Raw genomic sequence first — 17458 nt, forward strand, 5'->3', positions numbered from 1 at the left:
GGAGCGGTCTGTTGCTTGTCACTATCTGTTATTGGTTTCTGCAGTGTAGGCCTTAAGAGGCGGTCCATTGCTGATGACATAATACTAACCTTAAGAGGCTAGTTGTTTTTGGTTTCTGCAGTGTAGGCCTTAAGAGGCGGTCCATTGCTGATGACATAATACTAACCTTAAGAGGCTAGTTGTTTTTGGTTTCTGCAGTGTAGGCCTTAAGAGGCGGTCCATTGCTGATGACAATTATGTCATAGTATTAACTATCCTTAAGAGGCTAGTTGTTTTTGGTTTCTGCAGTGTAGGCCTTAAGAGGCGGTCCATTGCTGATGACAATTATGTCATAGTATTAACTATCCTTAAGAGGCTAGTTGTTTTTGGTTTCTGCAGTGTAGGCCTTAAGAGGCGGTCCATTGCTGATGACAATTATGTCATAGTATTAACTATCCTTAAGAGGCTAGTTGTTTTTGGTTTCTGCAGTGTAGGCCTTAAGAGGCGGTCCATTGCTGATGACAATTATGTCATAGTATTAACTATCCTTAAGAGGCTAGTTGTTTTTGGTTTCTGCAGTGTAGGCCTTAAGAGGCGGTCCATTGCCGATGACAATTATGTCATAGTATTAACTATCCTTAAGAGGCTAGTTGTTTTTGGTTTCTGCAGTGTAGGCCTTAAGAGGCGGTCCATTGCTGATGACAATTATGTCATAGTATTAACTATCCTTAAGAGGCTAGTTTGTTCCTGGTATCTGCAGTGCAGGCCTTAAGGGGCGGACCGCTGTATGTGATATAATACTATCCTTAAGAGGCTAGTTTGTTCCTGGAATCTGCAGTGTAGGCCTTAAGAGGCGGTCCATTGTATGTGTTATGAGATTATCCTTAAGAGGACCATTATTTCTACTACCGATAACTGTTTTATCTATATCGTACTATTTGTTGTTGACCTTGAGAGGTTGGCTTGAGACTGTTTACAAAAGGATATTTAAATGACCTTAAGACTGATGATCTCAAGGTTATCTTGAAAGGGTTGCTTGCACTAATACCTTCTAGAGATCGCTGGCGCAGTTCCGGATCCAGTAGACGTTGAGGTAGTGCCTGTTCAAGATGCCCAGTAGAACGAGTGCGTGCAATGGGCTCCGTGACAGCCTTATCATGAAGGGCTGACTTCTACGGTTGTTGCCCCTACAAGGGCAGTGATATTCTAGCCTGCATGTGGTATTTTAACACGGTAATGTTTTCTTTTTGTCCAATAATCAAATCTGTGGTTATATACCATTAGTCACGATGCTAGAAAGCGGTGACATGAAGTACCTACTTGATTACGTCGCCATTAAGGGTGATTATGTAATTTATTAACAATGTTGCTTAAGAGTGCTCATGAGTTCTGTCCAATCATAACTGCATCTTTCTCATGTATTTACAGAAGTAGACCTTTTGACTGTGATGGTTATTACGGTATAATTTTATGGCTATCAAGCCGGACCTGTGATCAAAGGGTCTAACTGTGCCATTTGCGCATTAATATATCGTCGAAACCTTATCATGATTATTTTGAACAACATTGTGGTATGCTAATGCAAAGCCTATCGATGGCGCTAGGGTGAATTATAACGCCTTGGTTATATTAAGGAACTGAGGCTTTTCACATGTATGTTACAGAGTTTCGTGAATAAGAGTTTGTACTGTTTACATGTGCTGTATCGGAGGGCACCTATGCACATGCATGAGACGTGTCCCACATTAGCCTCCCACCAGTTGAGGAGCCAACTCAACGGAGGAGCCAACCAGTAATGAACTGGTGGAGGCTACCGCCACCTGGTGAAGGCCCAGCTTGCTGCGACTGCGTTGGCTGCGGCAGTCTAGTGGCGGCCTTGATAACGGTGACCTGACGGGACGTAGGTCGGGTCAGAAGATGGCCGAGCTAAACGGTGGGGTCGTCATTTCATCGGTGTTTGACATCACTACGATAACCGGCAAGGTCACATCACTAGAGGTGGTCGTCCATCTTAGATTGGTTTTACGCGAGAGCGTCCTCGCATATTATTTCAGAACTATATTCTCATATTTGTGATTCCCTAATAAATGTTGTTATAAAGTGGTGTCTGGTGTTTTTACTCTTACAGTATTTGTCTAAAATTCCTGACATTTCCGTACTCTGTCCGCAGTCCTGATAAATGACCGACATTCCTGACAACGTATTAGGTTTAGGAAACGGCGAAACACATGAGACAGTCACTAACACAGGTAAAAATAAGGAGATTCTAAATTTAAATAGATTCTGACAGTTGCATATCTATTCACGACTTTGCGTGTGTGCCCGCTCTCCAAAAACCCAACCAACGTTATTCAGAAACTATCACCTTGTCTATTGGTGTTGGTGTCCTTGTAGCGTCATCAAAATGTCAAGTGGCTTTTCATGCTGACTGTAGTTCGCTATGGGTCTGAGGTGAGACTGATTGTATTGTTACAAAAACTGTCGCCTCACTTCTAACCTTTCAACCATAAATCTCTGGATTTATCGTGACGAGTAGATTCTAATGCTGACAGTTCAACTGTCCCCATTGTGTTGCAACTGATGCAAGCGCGCAGGCGCGCCCGATTGACAAATCATCAGGAACACGACAAATACCACTACAACTTCGCTATTGGCCAGTATAATATCTGGTCTCCTGTTACATGAAGTATATACAGATCCAGGGGTTCAATTGAGCTAGGAAAATCTGTTTGGTTTACACAGATGCGCTCCGCTGGTTCCCAGTGTTTCCACACCGCTCCAGAATGTCCCATATTGTGCGCTTGTCAAATGTAGGTCGAATGGATGGGGATTTAGCGGGATTCTCGGCGTTATTGGGATTGTTGATGTGTTGTTCTTTCCGATGGCCTACTTAATGCTTTTAATTAATTAAAAAAATATTGACTAAGTTAGTAAATGGAACCTTGGGCATTTCGATAGGCTGCATGATTTCTTAAAGGATTTTTCATACAAATAATCCAAATGGCTACAATAGTTGGTTTGGCGTGTCTGTTAGGTGTTCTTTTAGTTAGTGTTTTAGGTATTGGCGAACCAATTGGAAACCTTGATGAATTGTTCAAAGACGCATTCTAGTGACAATACTGACTGAAACGTTTGTATTCGATGAAACGGCCTTTTTCTTATCAGCTGACATGTCGGACATAATTACATTAATGACGGTTTAATTAGGATCTGTGGGTTGCAACATCTCACCGTCGAGACTTGCAATCTCTTGCGTCACACGCATTGTCTCGTGATGTATGGGCATGGGCCAATAAATCTGTAGTTCGGCAACTCTCGTTCTTGTTCGTTCTAATTCTCGTTCGTACTAGTTTTCGGGCGCTAATCTAAAGTATAATGCGTAATTTGTATCTCGAAGCTTGTATTTTTTAGAATAAATTTAAAAGTGGATAAATTACTGCCTTGGGTAAAGTAAGACCCAAAGTACTGCCTTGGGAGTAATTTTTCCACTTCTAAAATTATTCTAAGCTTAATATCATCGTTCGCAGACGTTTCTGCGTGTTAATAATTAATTTCATTTTGTTAATTTCCAGTAAGTAAAGTGTTTCGTTTTAAAGGTAGATCCCCACCAAAAACATGTTGGCATTGCGACGGCATTATACTGAGCGCGGTTCCCATTTTTACATCTGATACACGGGTTTATGTTAATTATAATAGGTTAGTATAACACCACAAGTAATGTGTTTTCTTACTTTCTTTTTCTAATCGGAAAGTACTCATCAGCATCACTGGCTCGCCAGCGCTCGCCAAGTGCCTGGAATGACTCGTTCTAAATAAAAAGGTCTCATAAATGTTCCCACAAACAAAGCGCATATGGTGTCTATCTCAGCGATAAAATTGGGACATGCACTTGCACAACTCTGACTATTCGCAGCTGGCACTAGTCCCCAAACTACAGTAGCAGTCGTAGTTCTGTTCTGCATCAGGAAAACAAAACAAATTGAGGAGAATAGTGTGGGAATGCCGCCGGGACAGTAACATGCAGAATTGCAGATCCAACTTCAGGGAATTGGGCTGAATGATCGCAACACGCCTACACTACATCCACACCCACAGCAGCCAGTAGCCACCCTTCAAAGTGTTCCAATTCTGTTGAATAAACAAACCTATCAAACCTTGAGTCGGCACAGCTCTGTTATGGACAAACGGTTGATGGTGGGCTTGTTAGCCATCACGGCAAATGGGGTCAGCTATAAATTGAACGGAGAAGTGTCAGCGTTCGTTGGAGCCATCTCAGACGGCCACCGTTTTATAGGCAAGCTTCTTTCAGCTTCTTTCTCGGTCGTATGGTTTTTGTAAATTGTGTGTTATAGAATTTTCGTTGTATTTTCAACCGCTTTCTGATATTCCATTAAACTGAAATTTGACTTTCTGGTAATTCAACGGTAAATATTTAGGGAGGAGGAGGAAGGAGGGTGTATTTCGGATTTTTTTATCTTTAAGGCCAGGCCACACCGGATGCGTGTGCGTGACGTGCGCGTGCACGTACGCGTCCCGCTGCGTTGTAGAATATGAAAACTCATAAGAGAGGACACACCGCTTGCGTGACGTGTGCGTGACGTGCGCGTACGCGTGACTTGCACGCAACGCAGCTCCGACGAGACAAACCGGCTGCGTGCTGCGTGCACGCGTCGACGCAGCGGAGCGGAAACGTCGCTTCGTTGCGTGCAGTGATGACGTTGTGTTTAACTGCGTTCCCTATGAGAGGGCGAACCGAGCAGGTTCGGACGCGCACAGCTCGGTGCTGCATAGGTGCTGTGCGTGTACACGCGCAGCCACTTGTATTTATTTACAACTCGGCCGGTGCGCGTGCTGGTTTTTAATACGGATTCAGTGATAAAAGAAAAACTAATTTAAATCTTTCGTTAATATGAATGTTTATTTACAACATAGCACAAAGATTACCACAAATACGTCTTAAAAAAAATTAATTTGGCCTGTGGGAAAGAATCGATTTTAGGTATTAACGATACTATTGGAAAACAAGGTTGTTGTATTGTGAACTATTTTGCGTCCGTGAACAATATTATGTACTCTCAACTATCTCGATTCAAATATGAGAAATTTTTTCTTCTAATTGCAATGGCGGCATTAGGTGAGCAGCTTCCATTTGCAACGGGAGTTATAATAACATGATGTAGATACTGTCGCAGGAGTATTTTATTTTACTGCACGCATGACTGAGCTGCAGCGTACGCCTGCGTGGCGTGTGCAGCACGTTGAGTGGCGTGCGCTGCGTGACGTGCGCGTCACCCGGTGTGACAGGGGTGCTGCGCACGTCACGCAGCGCACGCCACGCAACGTGCTGCACACGCAGCCGGTGTGGCTCGGCCTTAATGTTTCCATGTAATTTTTGGGCTCTTCAGAATAGTCTCAATTAGTTTATATGAATGTGGTGAAATAATTAAGTACAGTCAGCCTTAAAAGCTAATATCGGAAATATTTTTATGACAACATATTTTCTATGTCAACTTTATTGTAGGCATAAAAATGTACTTGTAATGTGCATAAAATATCACCCGCATCAAACATAAACCTTTTTATAACGTTTTAGCATGTGAGTAATGCTTTCTCTTTTATTTACAGGTAATATACTGCAGCTTTCTCTTCAACAAGTCGTAAGTCAACTTAAGGTATAGGTAATAAGTAGCCCTTCGGAGTTTTCACCGGCTCGCTCTTGAGCATCCAATCCATTAATCGATGGTTATCAATATCTAATGAGTACGTAACTGTGCAAAGAAAATTACAGTTGGGAATTAAGGGCCGATACAGACGGACTGCAATTTGTATGTGAACTGCACGCCAACTGCAACGTCGGCGTGCAGTTCACATACAAGTTGCAGTCCGACTGTACCGGCTCTAAGGCTCGGTAACAGTTACCTGGTTTCTTGTCATCATAGGCATGCTGTGGGCTAGAAATGAAATGAAATGAAATGAAAATCTTTATTTCAGGCAACTAGTGGCCGATACATAAATACCTTAAAACTAGCATACATATTATAAAAATATATTTTAAAACTAAGCACTACAAAACACTTTATAGCTGCGATGCATTACGCAACCCCGGAGTGTCAGGGAGCCGGCCGCGGAACCGCCGAAACTTGACACCCTTCGGCCAAAATTCCTCCTTGGTGAAGGTCGCTAGATGTTCAGCCACATGTTGTTGTTGTTGGTTGTTATGTTGTGCTAGCCTAGGACCATAAATTACAGAATCATCATTGGCAGCGTTTTAATTAATTGCTGATGTATTGTGATTGCTGCAAAAAGTCATAAAGTTCAGTGCACGTCCAATGCGATGTCTCATCAGTAAAAATGAATCCGGTCAATAGATCGCTCTGACCAATTGAACTATTTCGCCTGCAGCTGTTCAGTCTTAAACAGTGTCGCGACACAGCCATTCTAAGCTCTAACACTGCATTACCAACTCTATCATCTTCACTTTAAGTTTAAATTACACTACGCAAAAATGAAAGAGCCTCTCTGAGTCATCAGCGCTTATGTTAAGTAAACAGTTCGATGGATAATCGATTTTGCACAGCTTGATATAGGGAACGTTTTACTTTGTTTCCAGTCAGTGAAATGTCAGGTAGACAGGCCGGTTGGGGCCAGTTTGGCATAATGGAGGGCCTTGGGTATGGTTGCACTCTGTCTAGCCCATACAGGATATATGTAGACAGATATAGCTTGAGCTAGTCAGTCTAACCCATATATGCCTAAAACTTGTTTTACCTCTGTACTCCTTGAGGTTAGGCTCATTCTCCTACTATTTTAATTAATAGGAGCGAGTATTAAATGCAATGCAATGGGCTAAGATAACTCTGTACCGACTTTGACATGATAAAGTGTGGACTTGCCACAATAAACGTCATATTAACTCTGGTGTTGCAGGTGTCCATGGCCGAAAATAATTGCTTACCATCAGGCGAAAAAGTAATCAAATATTATAATTTCATTTAAATACATTAAGACCACCGATTAAGACATACATAATACATGAGTCGCTTAACTTCAAACTCGGGTTTGTAAATCCATCTGTCAATGCGATTTTGGTATTAAGAAAAGGTAATAGGGTAGATATGTGCTGAGAGGGTCGAAAGGATTTACCCGACTTTGAAGTTAAGCGACACATATATTTCAGTATTATATTTTTCCTCGTGACACCACTTCGTATGACAATTAATATAATAATAGCATAAGAATTCTTGGAATTCGTCATCACACCAGAGACGTAGTAATTAGTTTTAATTGTGTTTGCGCTGGCAATTTGCTTATTCTTACTGTCTGGCGTGGTGTGGTAAACGAAATGAGGTCAAAAACCCACTAAAGATGATAATGACACATAGTCCTTATGTTTAGGTAAAATATGGATACATTTTGCCTACTATGAAAACTACTACTACTTTATGGCGCAGCGACCCAAAATGAGTCTTGGTCTCTGACACGAGTAAACCCCAGTTGTCTCGATCCTGCGCAATCTCCCGCCAGTTATCGACCTGAGGATCGCGCAAGTCCGCTTCAACCTCATCGCTCCAGCGATGCCTATGGATGCCTAGGACGCCCGATCGGCCTTCGCCCTACCGAGCATCCCAGACATTGTAAGAAAAAATATTCTAAATAACTACTGACGATAATTTCCACTACATATTTACCACCAAAATTACTTGGTAGTGGAATTTCTTTCACAGTTTTTCTTAAAAGTGATAAAAAAATCACAGATATTACCACTGATAACGACTTGGTGGTAACTAGTAGGAATAACCCCTAGTATCCCAAACCTGCCAGGCAACATAGGCATTGTACAAACAGCAACACTCTTACATCGGTGGACCTTAAATATTACAAAATTCATAATAAGGTCCACCGATATACAGTTAACAGTTTGGGCGATGGTACAGAGCTCTATGCGTGTTCAGGTATCTACGGAATAGTGTATAAGTATATAAAGCATTACACATAATGGAAGCTTTTACGCTAGGATGGATCCCTTATCACTTATCAGATTCACTATCGGTATGATATGCCAGAGTGGACGAATATATGAGGCTCGGAAAATAGCGAGACTCGTCGGATATTTCAGAAGCTTGTGAAATATTAGGCCCGATTTATACTTTGTTATATTTTTTTTTCGTCTGAATTCGATGAATTTTGGTGGATATATAGAGTACCCTATTATGTTCTGTACAATAGATATGAGTGCTAAAATCTTCCTCTGTGTTACGAAAACGTAATGGTATTTTCGTAATTTAATTAATAAATAAATAAATTTCTTTTTTCCTAGATTCTGCCCGCGACTTCGTTTGCGTGGAATATTCATGATGATTGATAAAACTTTAACTATCTCCATACCAAATTTCATCTAAATCGGTTCAGCGTGAATATGTAACAGACAGACAGAGTAACTGTCGTATTTATAATATTAGTAGGAATTTATCTTTGTCCCAGTAAATCTTTCTAATTATTCTTGATTGTGATGTATTGAGACAGATAAAGATTCGGTACCGCTCTACCACAGTGTTCGCAAGAAAGCTGAATTAAACCTCCGCAGAGACTGGCAGCTTATATTTTTACCTATAAAAAAGTTAGTGTATCTTTTGTTTTTCTTAAGGCCAAACCACACCGGATGCGTGTGCGTGACGTGCGCGTGCACGTACGCGTCCCGCTGCGTTGTAGAATATGAAAACTCATAAGAGAGGACACACCGCTTGCGTGACGTGTGCGTGACGTGCGCGTACGCGTGACTTGCACGCAACGCAGCTCCGACGAGACAAACCGGCTGCGTGCTGCGTGCAAGTCACTGCGTGTTTAACGATACTATTGGAAAACAAGGTTGTTGTATTGTGAACTATTTGGCGTCGGTGAACAATATTATGTACTCTCAACTATCTCGATTCAAATATGAGACATTTTTTTTTCTTCTAATTGCAATGGCGGCATTAGGTGAGCAGCTTCCATTTGCAACGGGAGTTATAATAACATGATGTAGGTACTGTCGCAGGAGTATTTTATTTTACTGCACGCATGACTGAGCTGCAGCGTGCGCCTGCGTGGCGTGTGCAGGCGGCGTAGCACGGTCGCGTTTTTATCCCTTGTCACCATGCCTGTCACGTTCTAACAAGTATGTTAGTGCGAAAGGGACGCGCATAGTGATAGTCGATAAAAATGGAACCGTGCTGCGCCCGCAGCACGTTGCGTGGCGTGCGCTGCGTGACGTGCGCGTCACCCGGTGTGACAGGGGTGCTGCGCACGTCACGCAGCGCACGCCACGCAACGTGCTGCACACGCAGCCGGTGTGGCTCGGCCTTTAGTGTCAAATTTTATTATTATTCATTTATCGTAAGAAAGATTAAACATCTTATTTTATAAATTGGAGTTTTTACTACTATAAAACCCGTTAAGCCCGTAAACACACAGTGACAGTTATTATTTGACAGCAAAATGACGAAAATAAATATGTTGTGTCGTGTTGCACGTGAACCTTGAGGGTGCAAAACAATTTACTTACGCCCTGACCTGTGAAACGCGATTCATTATTGAAGTAGGTGCGTAGGCGAGATTGAATTTGATTAGTTCCGTATATTTTATTAATAAGATAAAAATAGTGTTTCTGTATTTATTAAAATAAAAAATATTAAAAATGTATTCCCGTACCGGGAATCGAACCCGAGCCTCCTGGGTGAAAGCCAGGTATCCTAGCCACTAGACCATACGGGAGTTGTGAGATTTGGTGAAATTATTTATGACTATGTACTACTATGTACACCTTAACTTGCACTGTATGCGCTGAATAATTACAACTTGTACAAATATAATTTCAAGGCTACTGATAATTAAATAATAAAGTGCGAACGTGATATAATAATTGGCAATGTATTATCATTAATTTATTTGTGTTTATCAGTATCACGAATCCTGAGTTATGGATGTTACGTATATCGTCACCTAGTACCCATAGTACAAATTTGGCTAGGTCGATCTGTGTAAGACTGTCCCCAAATAATTTTTTGCCGCATATTTATTTATTATTTTACCCCAGACGCCGGTGCCCTGCCACCTACCTCGGTGGCATTTCCTTTCTGACACACTTCTCTGCCCTATATTGTGCCCTAGTACCCTACCCTACATCTTTTGTTTGTTGCCCTTTGTTCAATTGTGTATAAAAGAGACAAGGGTAAGAATAAAGCGACTTGATGTGGGTTACTTTCTTAACTTACTTTAGTTTCTTTTATATTAGCGAGCCGCCCAGGCTTCGCACATCATCATCATCATCATTTCAGCCTATTTACGTCCCACTGCTGAGCACAGGCCTCCTCTCATGCGCGAGAGGGCTTGGGCTATAGTCCCACGCTAGCCCAATGCGGATTGGGGACTTCACATAACCTATGAATTACTTCGCACGGGTTACACAAAACCTTAACAAATTATACACCTAAACCTTCCTCAAGAATCACACTCTATTGATAAGTGAAAACCGCATGATAATCCGTTCAGTAGTTTTTGAGTTTATCGTGAACATACATGCACACAAACAGACAGACGCGGCGGGGGACTTTGTTTAATTTGTTTTATAAGGTGTAGTGATAAAGCAGGACACATTACGCCACATCTACATCCTGGCCCCAAAGAAAATCTTGTTGTTTAAGTACTTCAGTTTGTAGTCACAAAATATCTGAATTATTTGTTTCCTGTAGTATGGGTATGAATATTTTTGAGTGAATGTGTTGACATAAATAACGGAGCTAACTGTAAATTTGAATTTCAAATGTTATTCCACACGATTCCAACTGAATTCATCAAGTTTAATGTAAAACCTTATTAGCATGACACCCAATATAAAAATATGTTATGACCTGGGAGCGATGGCCGTATGTCACGCATTAATATTATTATAAGATACACAGCCTTTTTAATCAAAACGACTTATGGTGTGAGTAACTTCCTGTCACGTATGACCTTTTTCAATTAGGAGGCCCTTTATAACCATGGGATGCATTTGCAGGCGAGAATTTGCCTCAGCGGCTATAACTAACTAACTAACTAAAGTGTGATCTGCGACTCGTAGTTAATATAACGGAACTTATACCTACATACTGGTTGATCTGAGTCGGAGGTGATCGTTCGGTAAGTGGTTGGAATAAAGAACCTATTGTCATGCAACTCACGACCCATCCCGTTACCAAGGCGATAATAACCTCTTCACGTGATGTATATGCACGTTAGAAATTTTGGCCGTTTAGCTTTATCAAGAGTCAAAATGTTAGCAGTTCATTCAGCACTCCACAAGCTCTGTGGAATTGTAGTCTCGCTTTTCTCTTTCGAAGATCTATTACAGGGCTTCCATAGAAGACTATCGTCAAGGTATCCAAAACCTGGTCACCAAGCTGGGTGGAAACCTTTTCAGTGACTTTATAAAGTATTCCCAGGGCGTGTATTAACACATACGTCGCAGTTAAGTTGTCGTTTAAACGTCCTGAATACATTTTATTCTTAGTATATGTATTATATTCATCAATTCAGAAAGCTCTTTCTTAATAAGATTACAAGAAAAACATCGCAACTGAAAGACCATAAACCCCTATCACCCATATCAATTTGATTGCGAAGGCCTGAAAAACACTGTTACCAAACATGTTCGGCCTTCGTCTCCCCTTCAAATTAACTTAAGTTTACCCTACGCCGAACTTAGGTAAACGGCCTGAGTCAATCTAAACGGGAGTCTAACGGTCGGTGAGTCACAGGTGGCTCGTAATTCTGATGCATGGCCAGGGAATTCGAGGCGAAACGATATCTAGTTACAAGATATGCTGGCTAGATTGTGGGCTCTATCTGGTATAAGTTGATCCGGAGATTTACAAGAAATCTGAAGTAGAAATATTCAGATTTAGTAGCCTTATTTCTTATGTATTCAGACCGGTTAGCTGCCTGTTTTGCCCAATGTAATGGCTCAACGTTGTAGCTTTTCATATGGAGGTTAATCACATGATTATAACTGAGGAGTCTGCGACACTTGCCCTCCTCCAACTAAGGCTATACTGAAACTGAACCAGATCACTAAATTCCTATTATCAATATTTTCCATCACGAGAGACTAGTCCAGACTAATTGTCAAATCCTAATTAAATTAAAGATGCGCCTTTTACCACTCGAATCTTCGCTACCCTTGAAAAGTACGACAGCATTACGATTTTCATCAGTTTTATGACATTACATCGTTTACAACCGTGCCAATCCTCAACGGCTGACCGGAAAGTTCCAATTTATGGTCTGTGTGTAATAAAGTAGCCGTTAAGTATCATGAAACCTGTGAATACTTACCAGACTGGCTAAACTTATGACCGCGTCTTTGTTCTATTATCGAAGTAATTGGCCATTATATCCAATGCTAGACAGCTGGATTGCAGACAGTTTAGTTGCGCGGGTGTGCGAATTTAATTAGCGCTAATGGTAAGGACTGTATCGTTTATTTTAAATACAGATAAAACCTGGTCTAACTGTTGACGTGTGTATTATTTTGTATTACTATGTTCTTAAGGTATAATCTGGGGGTATTTTTAAGCCATATCTGATATAAGAAGGTTTTACATTTATTTTATTTTAGGGACTTTATGATGATTTTAATACCGTCTAGCAAATGTAATTCGGACAAGCCTATCGAGCTTAATTTGAGACTATTTCACCGATTCCTTGGTCCGATTTAAAGAAACAAAAGGTTAATATGCTGCCAAAATATGCCATCTAAGTGTCCTTTTCATGATTGCTCAATTGAACATCCACAGAATAAATGTGGTGAATTTTTATCTTTACATGAAAACGACTTTTTATGCAACATTTTGGATTCCCGTCAATTTCTGACGCCAGCTAAATGAGGGAAACAGCTAAAAGAATCTACCGAAATCCAAAGCCTAACGGACATTCATGGCGTTGAACCATGGCTAGAACAGGTCGATAGAAACGCTCCATGATGGTTATATTGTATACCAAAGTCGGGGTTGTCGTAAGTAACATGCCATATTCTCTAAAAGGCCACCAAGCACAGATCCAAAACTTTTTTTCCAACTAAAAGAAATGATTAGACTATGCCCAGATGTTTCGCTTTACGAATCATATGTAATTGCTGTTTACATAGTACGATTTTTTTTGTGTAATATCTCGTCTTGTTCGCAAACCGTAAATTTTCTTGTAGTATTTGTCCAAAATCGTTGTAGTTATTCGGGAGGATTGGGTAAATATTGTCCAAACCATATGCTTTACGTGATCTCCCAGGACGAAATGTTACTTATTATTAAAGCACTAATTAAACTATATGTGTAATTTTTTAATAAAAATATAATACCAGAAAAAACGGCTAAGTAAAGTTGTATTCATAACAAACGATACAGTCCTTAAGTACAGTTTGGAACACCTGTCAAATTAATTTAACTAATTATACCGACTAGTTTTGACTTAAGAGATATAAACAGGGGTCTTGGCCGTGTTGACACCAGAGAATGTCACCCTTCCCTATTCTGAGTACCTACGACGCCAGTTTGATATTTCAAGGCGGTTAAATCGTGATGGTTTAATCATTAAGACGTCCTACATACACTCTCGCCTTCACATTATCGAAAGCGCATATGTATTTCAGACTTGAATATACTTGTCGTCGAATCTAGCGTCCGTGGGTGGACGGGTATGCAAAGAGTTATTTGACAAACACTAAAATGTTCTACAGATTCTACACATTTAAAAAAAAACCTACATATAAAACGTATTATAGAAGTTAGAAGTCTATCACCGATCGAAGATTCATGCGTAATGTATGACCCATTTCAGGGACGGCAATAGCTCACTGGGGCCATATAAATGTAATCCCCTGACGAAACCTCTGACCTCAATCTGAAATTCTAGTTTATGATCACGGTATATAAAATACCAAATCAAATGGCGTAGCATCTTATTCGTCAGTTATCTAAAAATAGCACATATCTTTTCAACACGTGACCTTAGCGATATGATATGACCCAGCCTCAGTCTTTGAGGATTTATTTCAATAGACATGTTTTGTAAATCAAAAGTATCTTGTATCAAAGTAGTCCTTTTATTCGTCTTTTATTTAACGTCAGTGTCAAAAGAGTAATTCCTAAGCTTCAGATCCTTTTCAACGGGCCGACAACCCAGCTAAATCCACTTCATAAATTTAAATTGAATTCGAATCCTTCATAATTGAATTCTTGATGAGATTATTATCTTGCTCGAGTTTTTTGTATCTTTTTATCTTTTTCCGTAATCCCTTAATAGGCTAATTTTGATCGGGTTAATAATAGACCAGGAAATTGTAAACGCCTAATTGGACTTAAAGGTCGAGCGCGACTTCTTATAAATCTTATAAGGGGTCATCCATTAATTACGTCACACGAATTTCTAGGTTTTTTGACCCCTCCCCCCTCCCCCCCCCTCCTTGTCACACTTGGTCACATTTGGCAAACCCCTCCCCCCTAGTGTGACGTCACATTTTTTCTACGAAATCGCCAAATCGAATTAAGTAAGTACCTAAGTATTATTAATATTTTATCAAAATATTTTTGATGATATAAATATTAGTAATTTTATAACCCAAAACTGCTTAGGAAAGAAAATTAAACGAATGAAAACGATTATCGTTTAAAAACTTGTTATTTAAATGTACAGCGAATAAAATAATTTAAATAAATTTTCGGTTACTGATGAAGTTAAAGTGACGTCACAAAGTTTGTGTCTCCCCCCTCCCCCATGTCACAATATGTCACATTTTCTTGACCCCCTCCCTCCCCCTAAACGTGTGATGTAATTAATGGATGACCCGGTGACCCCTAATCATTAATACGAGCACAGAAAACTTCAGTTTGGTCTATATTCCGTGAGATTTAATAAAGATTTTTGATAGCTGTGAAACAATTTCCTTTGTCTATTGGAAAGTATCCAATTGTATCAGATTAAAACACGTGACAAAGCAAAACTCCCGATTTAATTGCTATAATTGGCCTTTACTTTCATCGAAGCTTGCGAGAGAAAAGTAGCCATTGCCACTTGCTAGACACGTTGTACCGTCCACACTGTTCATTGATACTTCTTGAACCTTATTGCGAAGAGATAAGGTCCACAGATGACCAGTGGTACATATTCGTGGAAAGTTCGTGGAAAGTGGTCCGCGATTAGATTCATTTAGCCGGCGTGGCGACGTGTGGACACTAACAGGTGGACTTGACTGAAATCGTGTCGTTTAGTATACTTGTGACGCGCTTTTCCCAGTCAATTAGTCTACTTCTTAGACTACACTACTTAATTACTACTACTTAAATTACTACTACGTACTTACTTTATTACTACTTAATTAGTACTTCTTAGATACATGGCACACCAAGAATAAGCGGGCATCTCGCTCGTTTCTTCCCAGAACTTGCAGAATGTGGAATGACTTGCCTCCTGAGGTATTTCCTTTGCGCTACGACATGGGATTCTTCAAGAAGCGGGTATTTAGGGTTCTCAAGGGTCGGCAACGCTTAAGTGGCTCCTGTGGTGTTGCTTATGTCCATGGGCGACGATCCCATCAGGCGGCTCGTTTGCTGACTATTACATTAAAAAAAAAGATACTCAATGCTTGCAATCTTCTGGATGTTTTTAGAAAATATGGTTGATTAAAGGGTTGTTCTACACGCACAGGGCAGAAGTTTCTTTTAAGAAGGTTCATCACTTTCATCAGATATAATATGAACGATTTCCTTTAGTTAACATATGCTCTATAATATGTTGGCGTTTCTAAAAGACTGGATATATTTATAATTTCCACTACCAGATTTAGGAATCGTAGGTATGTACTATTGTATACATTGGACCTATTACCTACCTAGGTAGCAACGAGTAAACAGAAGGGGTTTTACCGCTATGCTAAGCCGGCCGTCAGAGATAACTAAGACTGTCCATAAAATGAACTCATCCTGGACTTTCCCTATGCATTTAATGTACATTTGATGTACAAACTGCACAGTTCCCATCAGACATATCGGAGCGGTCAAGGTGCTCATAAATATTCGCTCGCTATTGTCAAGACGTAGAGTGCGTGTTCAGATATTGTGAATACCTTGGCCGCTTCGATATATCTGATGGCGACTAGACAATGGACATTAGTTACAAGTTAGAAGTTAGTGTATGAAATGTATAGGCCTTGATCCCAAACAGACTCGATTTCGGAAGTTGACTTAATATACTGTTTTACCCGCGGACGTTTTACACCCACCCTAGTTAGACTCGCACTAATATTTAAGTCGGCGATAATCGATAGTGAAGGTGTTAAATATTCACTGTAACGTAACGACCTGGACGCTACCGTAACCGAAGGGCAGCTCCCTTGTATCACAGATCATTCACAACTAGATGAAGCTTATCACTCTTATCAGATACATACGACTCACGGTCACCCCACATTGGCCCCCCAGTACTAAAACGTAGTGAACGCAATGAATCAATTCATTTTCGCCCTTGTTCATAGTCTTTTTCGTGTTATGATCAGCAGAAAATTAATTGACGAAGCCTGATTTGGAACATTAGCTGGTAGAAGGGCGCGGGTGCGCAGAAACAAACCGCCACTGGAGCCTCTATGGTGAGACTAAGAAAACTTCTACTGGAAGTGTAGAAGATGGCGCCAGTCTCGCAACCATAACTGGCCTTCATAGCCATCAAAAAATATTTTCACCACACCAGCTCGGAAAGTCTTATTTTCCACTTCAAAAACGGATAGCAAAGTTGTATTTTATTTACATGTGAGGCAAAGTAATCAAATGCAAATTTTGAGTTGTTTTCTTATGTTTGCTGGTAGAATTGACTTTTAAATGATGATTTTGGATGATAAATATTTAATAACAATCATTTGGATTTGATTTGGTTTGATTTTGTTTGATATTTTACATTTGATATTTGCTCCGGGTTGGTGTGGTGAAAAATTTTGTGTTTCACTCGGGGACAAATTTTGTTTAACCCTCGTGCTTTGAAACCCTCACAACGCTCAAGATTCCATTTTCGAACCACTCGCTATGCTCGTGGTTCAATTTTGGAATCTTTCGCTTGCTCGGGTATCAATATTAGCACGAGCGGTTAAACAACAACTTTGCCCCCTTGTAAAACAAATAACTATTTTTAAATTAAAACTTAACTGAACAAAGACAAAAGCAACATAGTCAAACAATGCGTATGATAGATGCAAAAAGTAAACATGGGTTTTTGTAGTTGAAAATGCGGCAGGCATGCGACTACCTATCTACATATTACCGGTGTGTTGTGAGTGTTGTGACACTCGTGAACGCGAATCGTAAACGCTTGCGGAGTCTGCGAGAGGTGATCCATTATTTGGAGCCACTGAACTGCGAGGGTCATCCCCTTACACGTCTCCTTCCCTTGCCTGTAACTTGTTCAAGGGCAGCTTAAAATAAGG

General features: G+C 40.4%; 1 protein-coding gene and 1 non-coding gene across 3 annotated transcripts in view; one reads left to right on the forward strand and one right to left on the reverse strand.

Annotated features, from left to right (window-relative positions):
• Positions 1–17458, forward strand: part of LOC134667540 (prominin-like protein) — a 494736-nt gene that overhangs the window by 57143 nt on the left and 420135 nt on the right. The window lies entirely within an intron of this gene.
• Positions 9658–9729, reverse strand: Trnae-uuc (transfer RNA glutamic acid (anticodon UUC)). Its single transcript has one exon. It is a non-coding gene; the product is annotated as a tRNA-Glu (tRNA).

The sequence above is a fragment of the Cydia fagiglandana genome, chromosome 9 (assembly GCF_963556715.1).
Source record: "Cydia fagiglandana chromosome 9, ilCydFagi1.1, whole genome shotgun sequence".
Classification (NCBI taxonomy): Eukaryota; Metazoa; Arthropoda; class Insecta; order Lepidoptera; family Tortricidae; genus Cydia; species Cydia fagiglandana.